This window comes from Pteropus medius, unplaced genomic scaffold (assembly GCF_902729225.1).
Source record: "Pteropus medius unplaced genomic scaffold, Ma_sr-lr_union100, whole genome shotgun sequence".
NCBI classification, from domain to species: Eukaryota; Metazoa; Chordata; class Mammalia; order Chiroptera; family Pteropodidae; genus Pteropus; species Pteropus medius.
In genome coordinates, this window is record NW_024346667.1 from 9,803,582 (window position 1) to 9,817,045 (window position 13,464).

General features: G+C 35.0%; 1 protein-coding gene across 1 annotated transcript in view; it reads left to right on the plus strand.

The window, feature by feature from the left end:
• The window catches only part of TTC29 (tetratricopeptide repeat domain 29), a 594,494-nt gene that overhangs the window by 163,888 nt on the left and 417,142 nt on the right, over positions 1-13,464 (plus strand). Inside the window, exon 4 of the mRNA XM_039876006.1 lies at positions 9,941-10,030. The gene's annotated coding sequence lies outside the window, so the exon portion shown is untranslated. The remainder of the gene's footprint in view (positions 1-9,940; positions 10,031-13,464) is intronic.

The window sequence follows — 13,464 nt, forward strand, 5'->3', positions numbered from 1 at the left end:
AGAGCTGACTCCTCTTACATCTCTCTACAGAGGAGACTCAACCAGACATGGTGAATTGCTCCTGAAGACCAGAGCATAATCATCTACAGAGAGGTCAAAGGCTATTTGGCAGTCCTAGAAATTAAGGGCAAAGTACATTTTAATCCAAATTTGATTAGGCAAGGTACATTAAAAATTAATTCCTAAGGCAAAATGGAAGAGATCTTGCATGTGCAATCTAGCTCTATGGTTCTGAATCCTAGGCGGGCATCTGAATCACCCGCGAGACTAAAATTAGAGATGCTTCAGCTTAATTGCAGCAATTTTGATATGTCCCAATGTTTGAGAACTACTTATCCAGAGGTTAAAATACATTTGGTGATATACTCCCCACTATACTTTCTTGAAGATTTCCGGAGTCACTGGGTTAAATAACAAAAATGTGCATAACACATAAAAACAAAAATAATCACAAAAGTATAACATCGTAAGTTCTTGCTGGTTAGGAGGTTATGTTAATTAAGGAGGTTCTATATGTCTATGGGTGCTATGGGTCAAATCTTAGTGTTCCTTTGATTAACTGAGAAACACTGTAAAATATTTTCATTTGCTGTTATCCAAACACTATAATTAAGGTCTCAGTTTGGACCCTCGCACCATCGACTATGCAACTAAGGATCTTTAAACCTTAAAAGAGTTTTCATTTAAAATGTATACCACAGCATATGGAATCCAGTAAATTAATTAACAGTGAGGAGATGAACTGAGTTAATGAGGCTGCTACTACTGTTGGGTAAAGCCAATGGTTTAGATGACTTAAATCCAGAGAGTCTTGTGTTTTTTTTTTTTGTTTTTTGTTTTTCAGTATTACTCAATTTAATGTATTTTTTTTTTAACTAAAAAACAAATACCTTTAAAAATACTAGATTAAATAAGTTCTTGATTAGCCACATTTGCAAAGATTTCTTTCTGAAAGATGGTGGGAACAATTTTTCCTTTGATCCTTCTTCCCAAAATTCTGAAATTAATGTATAAGTTATATGTTTTGCAGCACATCATTCTTTTGCTAATATTCTTTGAGTTTTTCTTTACAAAAAGCAGTGGAAATTTACTAGCACTTATCATACATAATTGCTACAGTCGACTCCAAGAAACTGGAATTACACAACAAAACGAACATAAAAATAAAAAAATAATATTTGTCAGGTCTAGTTATGTTTTAAGTATAGCTCAGCTCCAAGGAAAAATGAAAAATAAGTTATAAGTTGAGTTTTATATGGTATAATAGAATGAGGCTTTGACATACTAATAAGATTTAGAAGCTCTCATAATCCTTGTCTAAAGCAAAATCTTCTCTCTCCTTTACAGGGTTTTCTTGAATTAGAAGCCTCTGTTTACTATCTGCTATAAATCACTTTTTTACTTTTTCATAGTGCTTGACATTATGATACCTTAGAGTGGGTGCTGCTTATCTTGGGAGTGGTAGTGAATGTTAAATGAATATGGGAAGAAATTATAGCTATTTAACAACTGTTTGCAAAAGTTCCAGATTTCTTGGGAGGGAGCAGGAAGTATTAATTTAAAAATAGTTCCTAAAGCCAAAAAAAAAAAAAAAAAGAGGAAAGGAAAAAAGCATTTTATGGCTTAATCTGTTTAGATTACCACGGAGAAGATGAGTAATGAGTAAAATTCAGGACTAGTGCACAGAAAGGCTCTTAAGAGACCGTCTAGACTTTAGGCCATCTTTCTCTTTCACAGGACTTCTCGTGAAATTTTTTAGAGAGAAAAGTCCCTGCCATATTCTTAAACAGTTTGGAGGATAGAGAATTAAAAAACTCTCTGAAAATAGTCCAGTGTCTAATAAACTTCATTATGAAAATTGTTTTCTTTGAAATATTTTATCTTCTCTGATTGCAATTTGTGTTTTCTTAGGACTTACAGCTCAGTCATTTTATATATTGGATTTATATAGTTTTCTTGCCTACTTTAAAAAAATTTGGTCGAAGTTATTTTTAATACTAAAACTGTGAAATCATTAGCAGAGTGTCTTAACATTCAAGTTGTATGTTAATGTAGCCATGGTATTTCTCTAAGTCATCAGCAGATATATTTTCTATTGTTATTGATATATTTTAAACTGCTAGTAGGAAAATTTTTCTAGGCAAATTATTTTATGTCTTCCATATATTTTTCAGAGTAGTTATGAAAAGTTTAAATTCAGCTAAGATGGCCCTATAAAGGAAGAATGAATCCTTTGTGTATCTCCCCAACTTCAGCTCTACATAAAGGAAGGAAAATAGTTTTTAAAAAGAAATTTGTTTATGCAACTCCTATAAATAACATAAATGAATATTGCAGACCCCGATGAGCAATTATAAAAAATGTCCTTATTTATATACTGGGATTGAAAATCAACTATTTTTCCTTTTCCTTACAGCTCCCATGCTGCAGGGGTTGGCTCACTCACATTACTGCATTTCAGCAGTTTTCACAGCAGAATTTGTCACCTGCCACTTGGCCTTTTACCTCATGCTACTTTGGAAGCCATTTTCCACTGTTGTAGAAAATTAGATTTTTCTTGATGAGCATTTTTGCCTGGCTGTAGAAGAGGTATGACTTCTCCTGGGAACTAGTGTTTGTTTTAACTTAGTTACCAGGAGGCCCATATTCCTTGACTGCCATGTTTCTATTGAGAGAAGATATAAGGCCTTTCTCTGAGACCCTTATTTGCATTTATTCCAAAGAGTTGCCTCATGGCAGAAGACTCCTGGCTGCTGCTCTTCTTTGCTCCTATTTTATCTCCGAGTATTCCAGTTTTCCCCCTCTATGAAAGCTTCCTATACTTTACACACAGATACTGAAATTGCTCAACAACTTACTACTTAAAATGATCATCTGTGGAATAATAGCTCTGTAAATTTTGGTATGTGCATGTGTTGAGTAGTATGCAAGCGATAAGAGTTTGTAATAACTTGAAGAAATGCTTAACTTGTTAAGTGAGAAAAGCAGGTTGCAAAATTATGGACATTATAACCATAACTAATTAAAAAAGAACTCTGCGTCCTTGTAAAAAACTTATATCTACAAAAAATCTGAAAGAAAAGTTACTATATTATAATTGACAACGAGTGATAAGGCCATTGGTAATTCTCCTTTTTCCACGTTGTTTTTAAATTTTCTCTAATACGTATGGAATCATTCTAATATTATAAATAAGAATTCAATACCTTCCCTTTACACAAAGCAAACTAATCATTATCAGATTTCATTTTGCTTTTCCATAAATTGAAAGAACCATTCCTATTCTATAAGTGATATTGGTGGATGGGAGAAATAGAGGGAAAAAAGTATATGCATAAAAGTAATGTTGTAGTTTACCTAATTTTATAAGAAATGTACAGACTAATACATATTTACTGAAAAACTAAGTAATTGAAATGACCAGTAGAAATCTAGTTGAGAGTTCTTACTTTAAATAATTTCACTTTCCAATCTTGGCTCTAATAGAAGACTTAGTTTTAAATAAAGTTTTAAATAAATAGTTTTAAATAAATCCCCTTCTTAATGTGTAGAAAGGTTGTTGAAGACTTCATCTGACATGCTCTATTTAACGTGTGAACATTAAATCTTAATCTAGGATAAATTCTTCAGTTCAGAGATGTAAAAATTGAGACAGAGAGCAGAATGATTTGCCACAGTGAGTGACAACACTGTCTCTCTGATGTCCAACTCCAGACTGTCCTTAGGGTGCCCTTCCCACTACTTCTTTGTGTTTCCTAAAAGCCAAATTAAATTCAAAGTCTTCTTTTGTTTGGAAGGGTTTTAGTCTGCATTGCTGTTTCATCTGACACGTAAAGTGTAAGAGCCAAAGAATATGACAAGAACAGTTTTCCTTACATTCGCTCTGCCAAAACTAACATGCATTGGCAATTGAACCACCAACGCAATTAAGAAATCTTCAGTTCTGGGGCAAGGCCCTCTTTCCAACATGAATCACTTGAACAGCGTACTTGCAGACAATGACCGCACGCTGTTTGCACTAGGGAATGGGAAGTGAACTTGGGAAACAGTAATTCCAAAAATGAAAATATCCACACACAGCTAATAAAGAGACCTTGTGGGAAATAGCTCTCCATCTAGCCTTTATGCTTCACCCCCTAAGAGCTAAGGAAGGGGTGGACATGTATTTATGCCTCCATTTTTGTTTTTATTGCAGCACTGCTTTCAGGCTACTCTGTTTATTACTGCTTCAAAAAATATAATAATTCCTTACCACAGAACGATCGTTTGGGCTAGTTGGAAAGATGTTTGCATTTTATTTCTTTGGAAGATGGAGAATAAGAAGAGTATTTATCGAGGGAAATGTGACATGCCTCACATTGCTCTGTGTTTGGCAACTTCTTGACAGACTGTTCAGCCTGGGGACTTGTGCAGTCGATGTCAAGACTGTATCAGTGGTTGTAAAGGTGTATATTTCTATGTTACCATCTTAAACAGTGCTCTCTGGATTTCCGTCATCATGGAATCTTTGAAAATTAAAATAAAGTGGAGTATTTTTTTCTATCTCTCCTTCAAAAACATTTGAAATCTCACAAACTTACTAAAATGCTTTTAGGTATGTTGTACCGTGTGTTTACATTATTTGGTTACGTTATTTATATTTGGTTACATTATTTTAAATATGAAGGAAAACTAAATTGCAAATTAAAATTGGCCATACAGCATGGTCTTTCCATGACCTCTGATCTCAAATTCCATGTCTTTTCTCCGTCCTCTATGATTTATGGCCCCTCTCCTCTAGGGACCCCATTCCATTTATGAGATTTAAATTTACCAGAGCTTTCACACTTTGGCTCTTCTGGACTTGTCCTTTGTTGCTTGTGAGAGTCTCCATAATCTGTACCTTTCTCAGTGAAGGAAGAAAAAATGGAACCATAATAACTTTAGAAATTTCTCCTGCAATAGTGTTTTTTTGGAAAATTTAGTTCATTTTGCTACATTTAAACCCTGGAAATAATTATAAAATGATGGTTGAATTCAAATAATGGTTTTTGTTAGAAATATCTATTTGTTCTGATTTTTTTTAAAAGTGCATGTGTGAGCACAGACTTAATAATACAGAATAGTGGTATTTTTAACTCAGGTTTTCTATTTGCCTGCTTAGGTAATTTTTGGCCATCAGAAAGGAGAACATTAGCACTGAAAGAAAGGTCTCTACTCGTTCATTAGTAGTTTTCATAAGACATTCCATGGTTTCTGTTCTTGATAATGTACTTCAGACTGTGACGTAAGTCAGTAATTGCTGGCTGTTTTATTATTTTATATATATATATATATTATATATATATATATATATATAAAATAATATATATATAATATATATATTATTTATATATATATATATATATATTATATATATATATATATATATATATATTTTTTTTTTACCCTAACTCTATAAAACTGTCACAAATGGAAAAATTCAATGCTGGTTGTCCACCTTCTACTATACTACTCTTCAACACCATATTTTAAATGCCTTTGCTCATTAAATAGTATTTATGGAGGGCCTACTGTGAAACCCGAACACAGAAAAGTGAATGACTTGCCCAGTATGGGTTAATGAGTGACGTGGACAGGACTTGAATAGAATCTGGTTATAAAGCCATGCAGTTAAATGCTAAGCCATTATAATATATGATTTATGTGTATGCGTGTGTGTGTGTGTGTGTGAGAGGAGAGGAGAGAGAGAGAGAGAGAGAGAGAGAACATATAAGACATTGTCTTCCCTCTCCCAGTTCTTTCAAAGGGCAACACTTTGGGAGTCATGCAGTCTTCTGTATGAGCTCAATGTTGCCTAGACATATAGCTTCATTATTCCCTAATGTTAATAAAATAATAAAATATGACTCGGTAGCATTTCAATGGGAGAACAGAGTTGTGTATAAGTGAGAATAATCACTCCTTCTGAAAAAGAGACATTTTCTTAGTGACCTTTATTTTCTGACTTTTGACAAATATATTAATCTTTAGTATTTAAAAAACTTGACACAATGATTTAAAATGACTTCTTTTATGCTTGAAAATATTGGAAACTATTTTAAAAACATAGAATAATCTTTTCCCTCAGCAAAGATCCTAGTGTTAAGTGTTATAGAACAGAAGAAATATGAAACGTGAACATACTTTGAGTTATTGTCCTATATCTGATCAATTTGGGATAAAATGAAGACTGGACCTAAACCAGTGAGACCCTTAGTGTGATCTATAGACTGAAACTGCTAACAAGACTGATTATAAACAGTCTGTGACCAGACAGATACAAAAATTGAGAGTGTTTAGAAACTTTTTGCATACCTGAAAGAAATTTGACAGTGCAATTTTTGTCTGTTGAACTTTATCATATAAACAATGACATTTGTGTTTTCTCTCTCTTGTTTTTATTTTTTTCCCCTCCAGCTTTAAAGTATAATTAACAGATAAAATTAGATATATTTAAAGTATAAAACATGATGATTTGTCATACATGTATATTGTGAAAGATTACCATAATCGGGTTAGTTAACACATTCATCATCTCATATAATTTTTTCTTGTAGTGAAAATGCTTAAGATCTACTCTCTTACCAAGTGTATAATATAGTGTTATTAACTGTACACTAGATTCCCCCAGAACTTACTTATAACTGAAGACTTGGGCACTTTGACTAGCATCTCCTCATCTCCCCACTTCCTAGCTCCTGGTAACTACCATTCCACACTCTAGTTCTGTTTTTTTTGTGTGTGTTTTTTTTTGTTTTTTTGTTTTTTTTTAATAGTCTATACATAAGCGACATCATGCAGTATTTTTCTTTCCTCTCTCTGGCTTCTTTCACAGCATAATGTCCTTTAGGTTTATCAGTGGTGTTGCAAAAGGCAGGATTTCCTTCCTTCTCATGGCTGAATAATATTCCTTTTTATGTATATACCATATCTTCTTTATTCATTCACTCATCAGTGGACACTTATTAGGTTGTTGCTGTATCTTTGTTATGGTGGGTAGTTAACATGGGTGTTTTATTTTTTCTTTCTGGTAATTCACCTCTATTTTATGTTACAAAAATATCTGCCTATTTTACAGTGAAAATTTTAAAAAATCAAATTGGTCATCCTCCACAGATATTTTGAAAACACCTTTGCTAAACCACAATCAAGTCAAGTTTATGATTGAATTAAAAAAAAAAGTATTGTTAAAACACATTGAGTATAAAAATACCAGATTAAAATACGTTAATTATAGCATTAGATATTTTTCAGCCCTTACTCAACTAGGTGAATAGGATCCAAAGGATTCTATAGATTTGCAGTCACACAGAGGCAATATCTGCCTAATTACAAGTGAGAAATTTTGACAAAAATTTGGGAGAATGTAAGCCCTACTAACTAACCTAATAGTCAAATACCTTCACAAAGATATTGTGAGGATATCATTCTTCACTATCTCACACAAAGAATTATTGTATAACCATTCATCCATCCGTTCATTCATCCAATGACTAGTAAGCACTTAGTAAGTGCTCTGGGCCATTCTCTGTGTATTAGGATATGCTTCAGAAATAATGTAAGTGGTTGTCTGTATACATAAAAACATCCTTAGAGATTATTTAAATCCAAGCCCTTTGAGTTCTTTGAGTAACCTTGAAGAACTCAGGCTCACTGAACATTTACATAATGTTCTTAGCTGACTGCACTTCAATCCTGCTCTATCTATTTTCCTAGCCTCATTATCTGTCACCTCAGTTTTCTCAGCTCCTACATTTGGAATGGATCCAGAAGATAGCAAGTGGGATAAGACAATGGGGTCACAAAAGAGTGCAAAAGCTAAAGCTGGGACATAGCTGTAGAGGCAGCCTCTATCACAAAAGTAATTGGCTTTGGCAGGTAGGCAAGTATGTGTGATAGGTATGAGATCCCTGAGGACACAGTGACTTACATGAACACTGATGTCATTTTAGCATAAAGTTAGCAACATATGTGTAATATAGAAATCAAATAAACAAGAATCAGCCAGTTTACTTCTCTGTCTGGAGGGGGAAAGCAAGTCTACAGTGAAATTCCTGCTTGAATCCTGTTTGGTAAGGTGTAACCTCTGACATCCATTGCAGGATCTTTAGGGAGTTCCAAAGATAGAATGCCTTTAGAAAATAGTACAATCTTTTCTTTTCATGTTGACTTCCTTTTATTTTACTTATCTTAATTTATCATTAATAAGTTTGTTGTTATCATAAAAGAGAAAGTTTCCATCATAGATGTCATTCATGATGCCAAGTTGTAAAATACTGTTTTGCTGATGGATGTCCAGACAGCCCTGAAGTGGGGAGGCCTGACCATACAGTCTCCATCAGCAGTTAGGCTGGATTCATAAACAAGAACACATGTTGAGACTGAGGTATTGACTGGAACAGCTAGGTACTTCTGTAGCAAAATTCACAGTGTCTTGAGTTCTCTCCACATGGAGAAGTTGGGGAGGTCAAGAGAAAATAAGCACAAGTCAAAGGGAGACTTGTAAAATAAACAGCAACATCTGGCAAATGACTTCCTCCCATGTATATAGAAAGGACTCTTATTCAGGGCAGTGAATGAGAAATGTTTTTCTTGGCAGCATGTTAGCTTAATGTCTATCAGATCTGGGAATGAGGTTTCCTGAGGTTTATAGTATTTCTCTTGCTGATGGTGTGGACTCTAAGGCTTGACGCTCAAAACAGCAACCATCCATTTGGCCATTATTAAGAATCATTAGGTTTACTTTGAAGTGTTTTCAAAAATTATTTTAAAGACCTTGTAATTCTTCATTATCTAAACTTTTATCTTCTAAGAAGGTTATTTATATTGGAGACATCTAGTACTGTATTTGGTCAATAACAAAAAGAACATTAAATTCTAACAATTCAGTATATAAATTCAGACATACCATATGGTAGCAGTCCTCTGTAATTTCTTGTTGTGTGACTATTCATATTAAATGATTAATAAGAAATTTAACCAGTAATAACTGATGTTATTCTGTATCTCATCACTGGCTTTATAAAGGGTACTTTCAAGACTTTTCTTACCCAAATAGACATATTTTTCTTGTTTGCTCAGATTTGAAAAAGAAAAACATGCTTATTATATGTTAATAAAATAAACAGAAGTTCATACAATAGAATACTTTAATCCAGCTTTATCCAGACATCCTGGTCTTTCATCCAGGCCACACCATGTGACAGTTTCTTTTGACTTGTAGAACTCAGAAATGAAGGATTAAAAAATTATTATTTTCATATGGTATTTATTATTTTTATGTTAGTGTAAAGATAGCAAAACTTTCCATTTCTATTGTGGGAGCTCTGTACAGTTGACCCTTGAACAAAGCAGGTGTGAAGGGGCACCAACCCTCTCGCAGTCAAAGATCTGCATGTAAATTTTGACTCTACAGGTTGGCCTTTTGCATAAGATCTGAAACAGTATTTTCCGTCCTTAATTGGGACTCTGCCATTAAGAATCCATGGTTGACACTGAGAAAATAGCGTTTTGTGTCACAGTTGAAACCATGGATGCGAAACTGCAAGTAGGAAGAGCCAACTATATTTACTGAAAAAAATCCTAGTATAAGTGGACCTGTGAAGTTCGAATTCGTGTTGTTTGTGGTCCACTGTAATTTATTGGTTCTCAGTGCAATAGGGATTGAGAGGTGTTTTCTTTGTTATGGGAAAGCGAATGAAATAATAGTACATTCCTCTGGAGGGGTAAGTGGGATAGAATATCACTCAGTTTTCCATCTCACTGCTTTTCCCTTGTTCCCATTTCTCAGTCATCACCATTTATGAAAAGCAGATGGAAGCCAAGTGCTTTACACGTAGAATAATAATCCCATTTTATGTTATGGGAAATGTGGGTTTCCCACTTTCAGGATTTTTATGATGATTTTTATTTTTTTTAGGTGTCCACCATTCACCTAGTGAAATCATCTGCTTTTCTGAAGCCACGTACTTCCTAATACATGCCTCTCAGAAGGGCTCCCAGACTTCAGGTAGGGATCCATGATGATCTACAAAGGAGAGAAAAATCCTGGGATTTCTGAACGGGGAAGTTATCTGGGTAGCAGTTATATGAATAGTAGGCCTATCAGGGATGAAGCCACCTGTGGAAGATTGCTCACTAATCCTATATGACCGAGAAAAACTGTTACAAATAAATATACTTAAATTAGCCACCTCTATCTCATGTTGTCTTAGAAAAAACAAAATTAAAAATATACTGTACCAACAAACAGAGACTCATGGACATGGACTATAGATTAGTGGTAACTGGAGGGTAAGGGGTGTGGGAGGAGGGGGGTAGACAGGGTAAAGGGGGTCAAATATAGGAGGATAGGGGAAGGGTGAAGTGGGTAAAGGGGATCAAATATATGGTAGCTGAAGGAAACTGGACTTCAGGTGGTAAACACACAATAGAATATACAGATGTCAAATTATAATGTACACCTCAAAATTAAAAAAAATTTAAAAATATGCTGTACCTTTTCAAAGAGAGGACAGCGGAATTGATAGTAGGGAGAGGCTATCTCTACCTGGTGGTGACTTTTAACACAGGAGTAACGTTTGAGTTAATTAGGGTGGCAGTGGAGGGATGTAGAAGAGCATCCTATGAAGAGCTCATCGTATTCAACAGTCACTTATTTTTTAAAAAATGATGTTAGGCCCTGTGCTCCTGACCATCTCTCTCTCCAGAGCTCCAGATGTACATGATCAGCTGGCCGCTGCACACCCCCCCCACCTTAGGTGTGCCACAAGTCACATGTAGTGGTTATGGCACTTTAGAACAGAAAACAATGCAAGGAAATTTATTATAGATCCAAGGCTTGCTAATAACACAAAGCAGGAGGAACGCAAACAGAAGAAGAAAAGAGAACCAGGATTTGGTCTGTGGTCTGGAACTTTATACCTTGTCTCTGCTCCTTGGTAGATTTCGCTTTCTCTGCACTGCTGTGAATGTGGCAGGCAGTTTATGGCTTTGCCATTGCTCATGTGTTTATGTATCAGGGTTCCAGCTGCATGAAGAGATTACTCGATTCTCTCTTGGTCTTTATTCCTCCTAACAAAGGCTAGCAGATTCAAAATCTTCTTTGCCATTATCTCAACCACTAAGCAGCTACATTGAACGAAGTAATTAGTTAAAAAATGTGTAGACAATAGGACACATTTTGGGGCCATTGAAAAAAAAGTAGGAGGAAATTTTGTTTTGTCTAAGAGATGGGCATGTACTCTGGCAGTGGTTTAATTCTTGCCTAATGAAAATAGGTGAGTAGCCTGGGGGTGTCGCTTCCTGTGACTTGTTGAGTTCTAGGAAGGTTAACAGCAGAGGAATAGGAAAAACCAGACTGGAACTGAACACACACCTGGGGGCAAGATTGGCAAAGGCAAGATAGGTTTCTAGTTCTAGAAGATCTGAATTCTGTATCATTTACTAAGCCACAGGTAGAAAGGAGCAAGACAATTAGGCATCGATGAGGTTGTGCAAAATGAGGACTGTTTCAGGAAATGACAGTAAAAATGAACTGAAGTATGACTTTTAAGTACTGATGGGTCCCAGATCCTGAGACAAAACTCAACCCACAAACTCAGGTGAGAAAAGCGCTTAGGGATCTGAGAACTGGGGTGGGTGGGGAGGTGGAGGGATAGAGGGTGAGGGGAGATTTGAGGACTGTCTTATAAAGAGGTACTGGAGGCTTCTGAGTCTATTCACAATAGAATACCTTTGGTGAAATGAGAAAAATGTGTGAGATTTTTGCATGAAAGTTTGTGGGAAGGCAGTTCTGGGAAAAGGTCGTGTAGCTATTATGAGCAGATGGTGTGTTAGGGCAGGGCGTCGCAAGTTATAACATGTATCCAAATGGCCTTGTTCAAACTGTTATTTAGTAAATCCGGGGTGAGTATTGAGATTCTGCATTTCTAACAAACTTTTAGGTGATGCCAATGTTATTGGTCCCAGACTATCTTTCTCAAAGGATTAGAGAACACATTTGTTTTATTTAGGAGAAAGGGGAGGAAATACACTTTTGCTGTTCACTAATGAAAGCAGAGATAATATTAACTAACATTTATTAGACTTATTATATGCCAGAGGCTCTTTATATGCATTACATATATAAACTCATATAATCCTCCTAACAACCCTTTGGGCCAGGTACTATTATTACTTTCTTTTACAGATGAGTAAACTGAAGCACTTGCTAAAAAATATACATCTAGTAGAGATAGAGCCAGGATTTGAACCAAGTAATATTGACCAGAGCTGAAAAGATTAGCTATTTATGAGAAGTTTGGAAGTTTAGTTTCAAGAGTCTAATGAGGAGGATGGGCACTGGGACTGGAGGCCAGAGGTCTTGTCTTGGTAGATACTTCAGAAATTTTTAAATAAAAGAAAACAGTATTTCATTGTTACAAAAATCCTATGGAGTGTCTAGGGATAATCTTTTCGATGGAGATTTGCAATGATTTCCCTTTGTAAACTTTTTGTTTAGTTCTATTTTTATAGACATGTGAACATAGTTCTGAATTTAAATTAGTAGCTATAGCTATTCATGCACTAGAAACATGAGTCATTTGTTTATTGATTCCCCCAGATCTTACTTATGTGTTGGAAGCAGGATGGTGGCAAACATCCCATTTCTCCTATGCCCTATCATATTACATTTGGATAAATAGTCTTATCTCTTATTTGGCCATCCTTTGTGCTCATTTGTGGGTGAACACTTTGATACTTGCAAAATCTTCCATAGCCTTTTTGATTCTCCAAATGAAAATCATACTTATGACAATTTGAACATAACATCTCCATCTATATCAAGTTGGCAAGCTAGTATTCTTTTGGCAAATTGATCACACTCTTTCCAGTTTAGCTTTCACTAGATTCCTTCCTAGGGGGATCTACAAAGAGTAAGAAGTAGAAGGATTCTTTCTCTTTCATGAAAAACAAAAATTGAGTATTTTCTCTTTCTCAAGACATTCATCTAGAAAGGGGATTCAAATGGGGATTGAAACTCAGGACAGTGAGAGAGAACATGCTTTAACTCACATAATATTAAACTCACATAATATTTATTTTTTATTATTGGTCTTACACTTAAATGTAAAGAATTTGAAGAGGTTTCAAAGCTCATATTTTATTATTCAATAATCTGGTCTCAGGTCTTGGCTAGAAAATAGTTCATAGATTCAAAGAGTAGTGGCCCAAGGATTTCTAAATAATAAAGCTGTCTGTGTCAATATTAACTTTTCGATTAATCACATTTCTGAAACCAAATTCTGGAAAGAGTAAGTGGAGTGAAAGATAAAAATTATGTAGATATCTCCTTTGGAAAACACCCTTTGTACCCAGTTTGATCATTTTCTGCCTGGAGCAGTATGTCAAACACCTCTGTAGGCTGATTTCATGAATGACAACCTTAGTGTTTAGAAATGT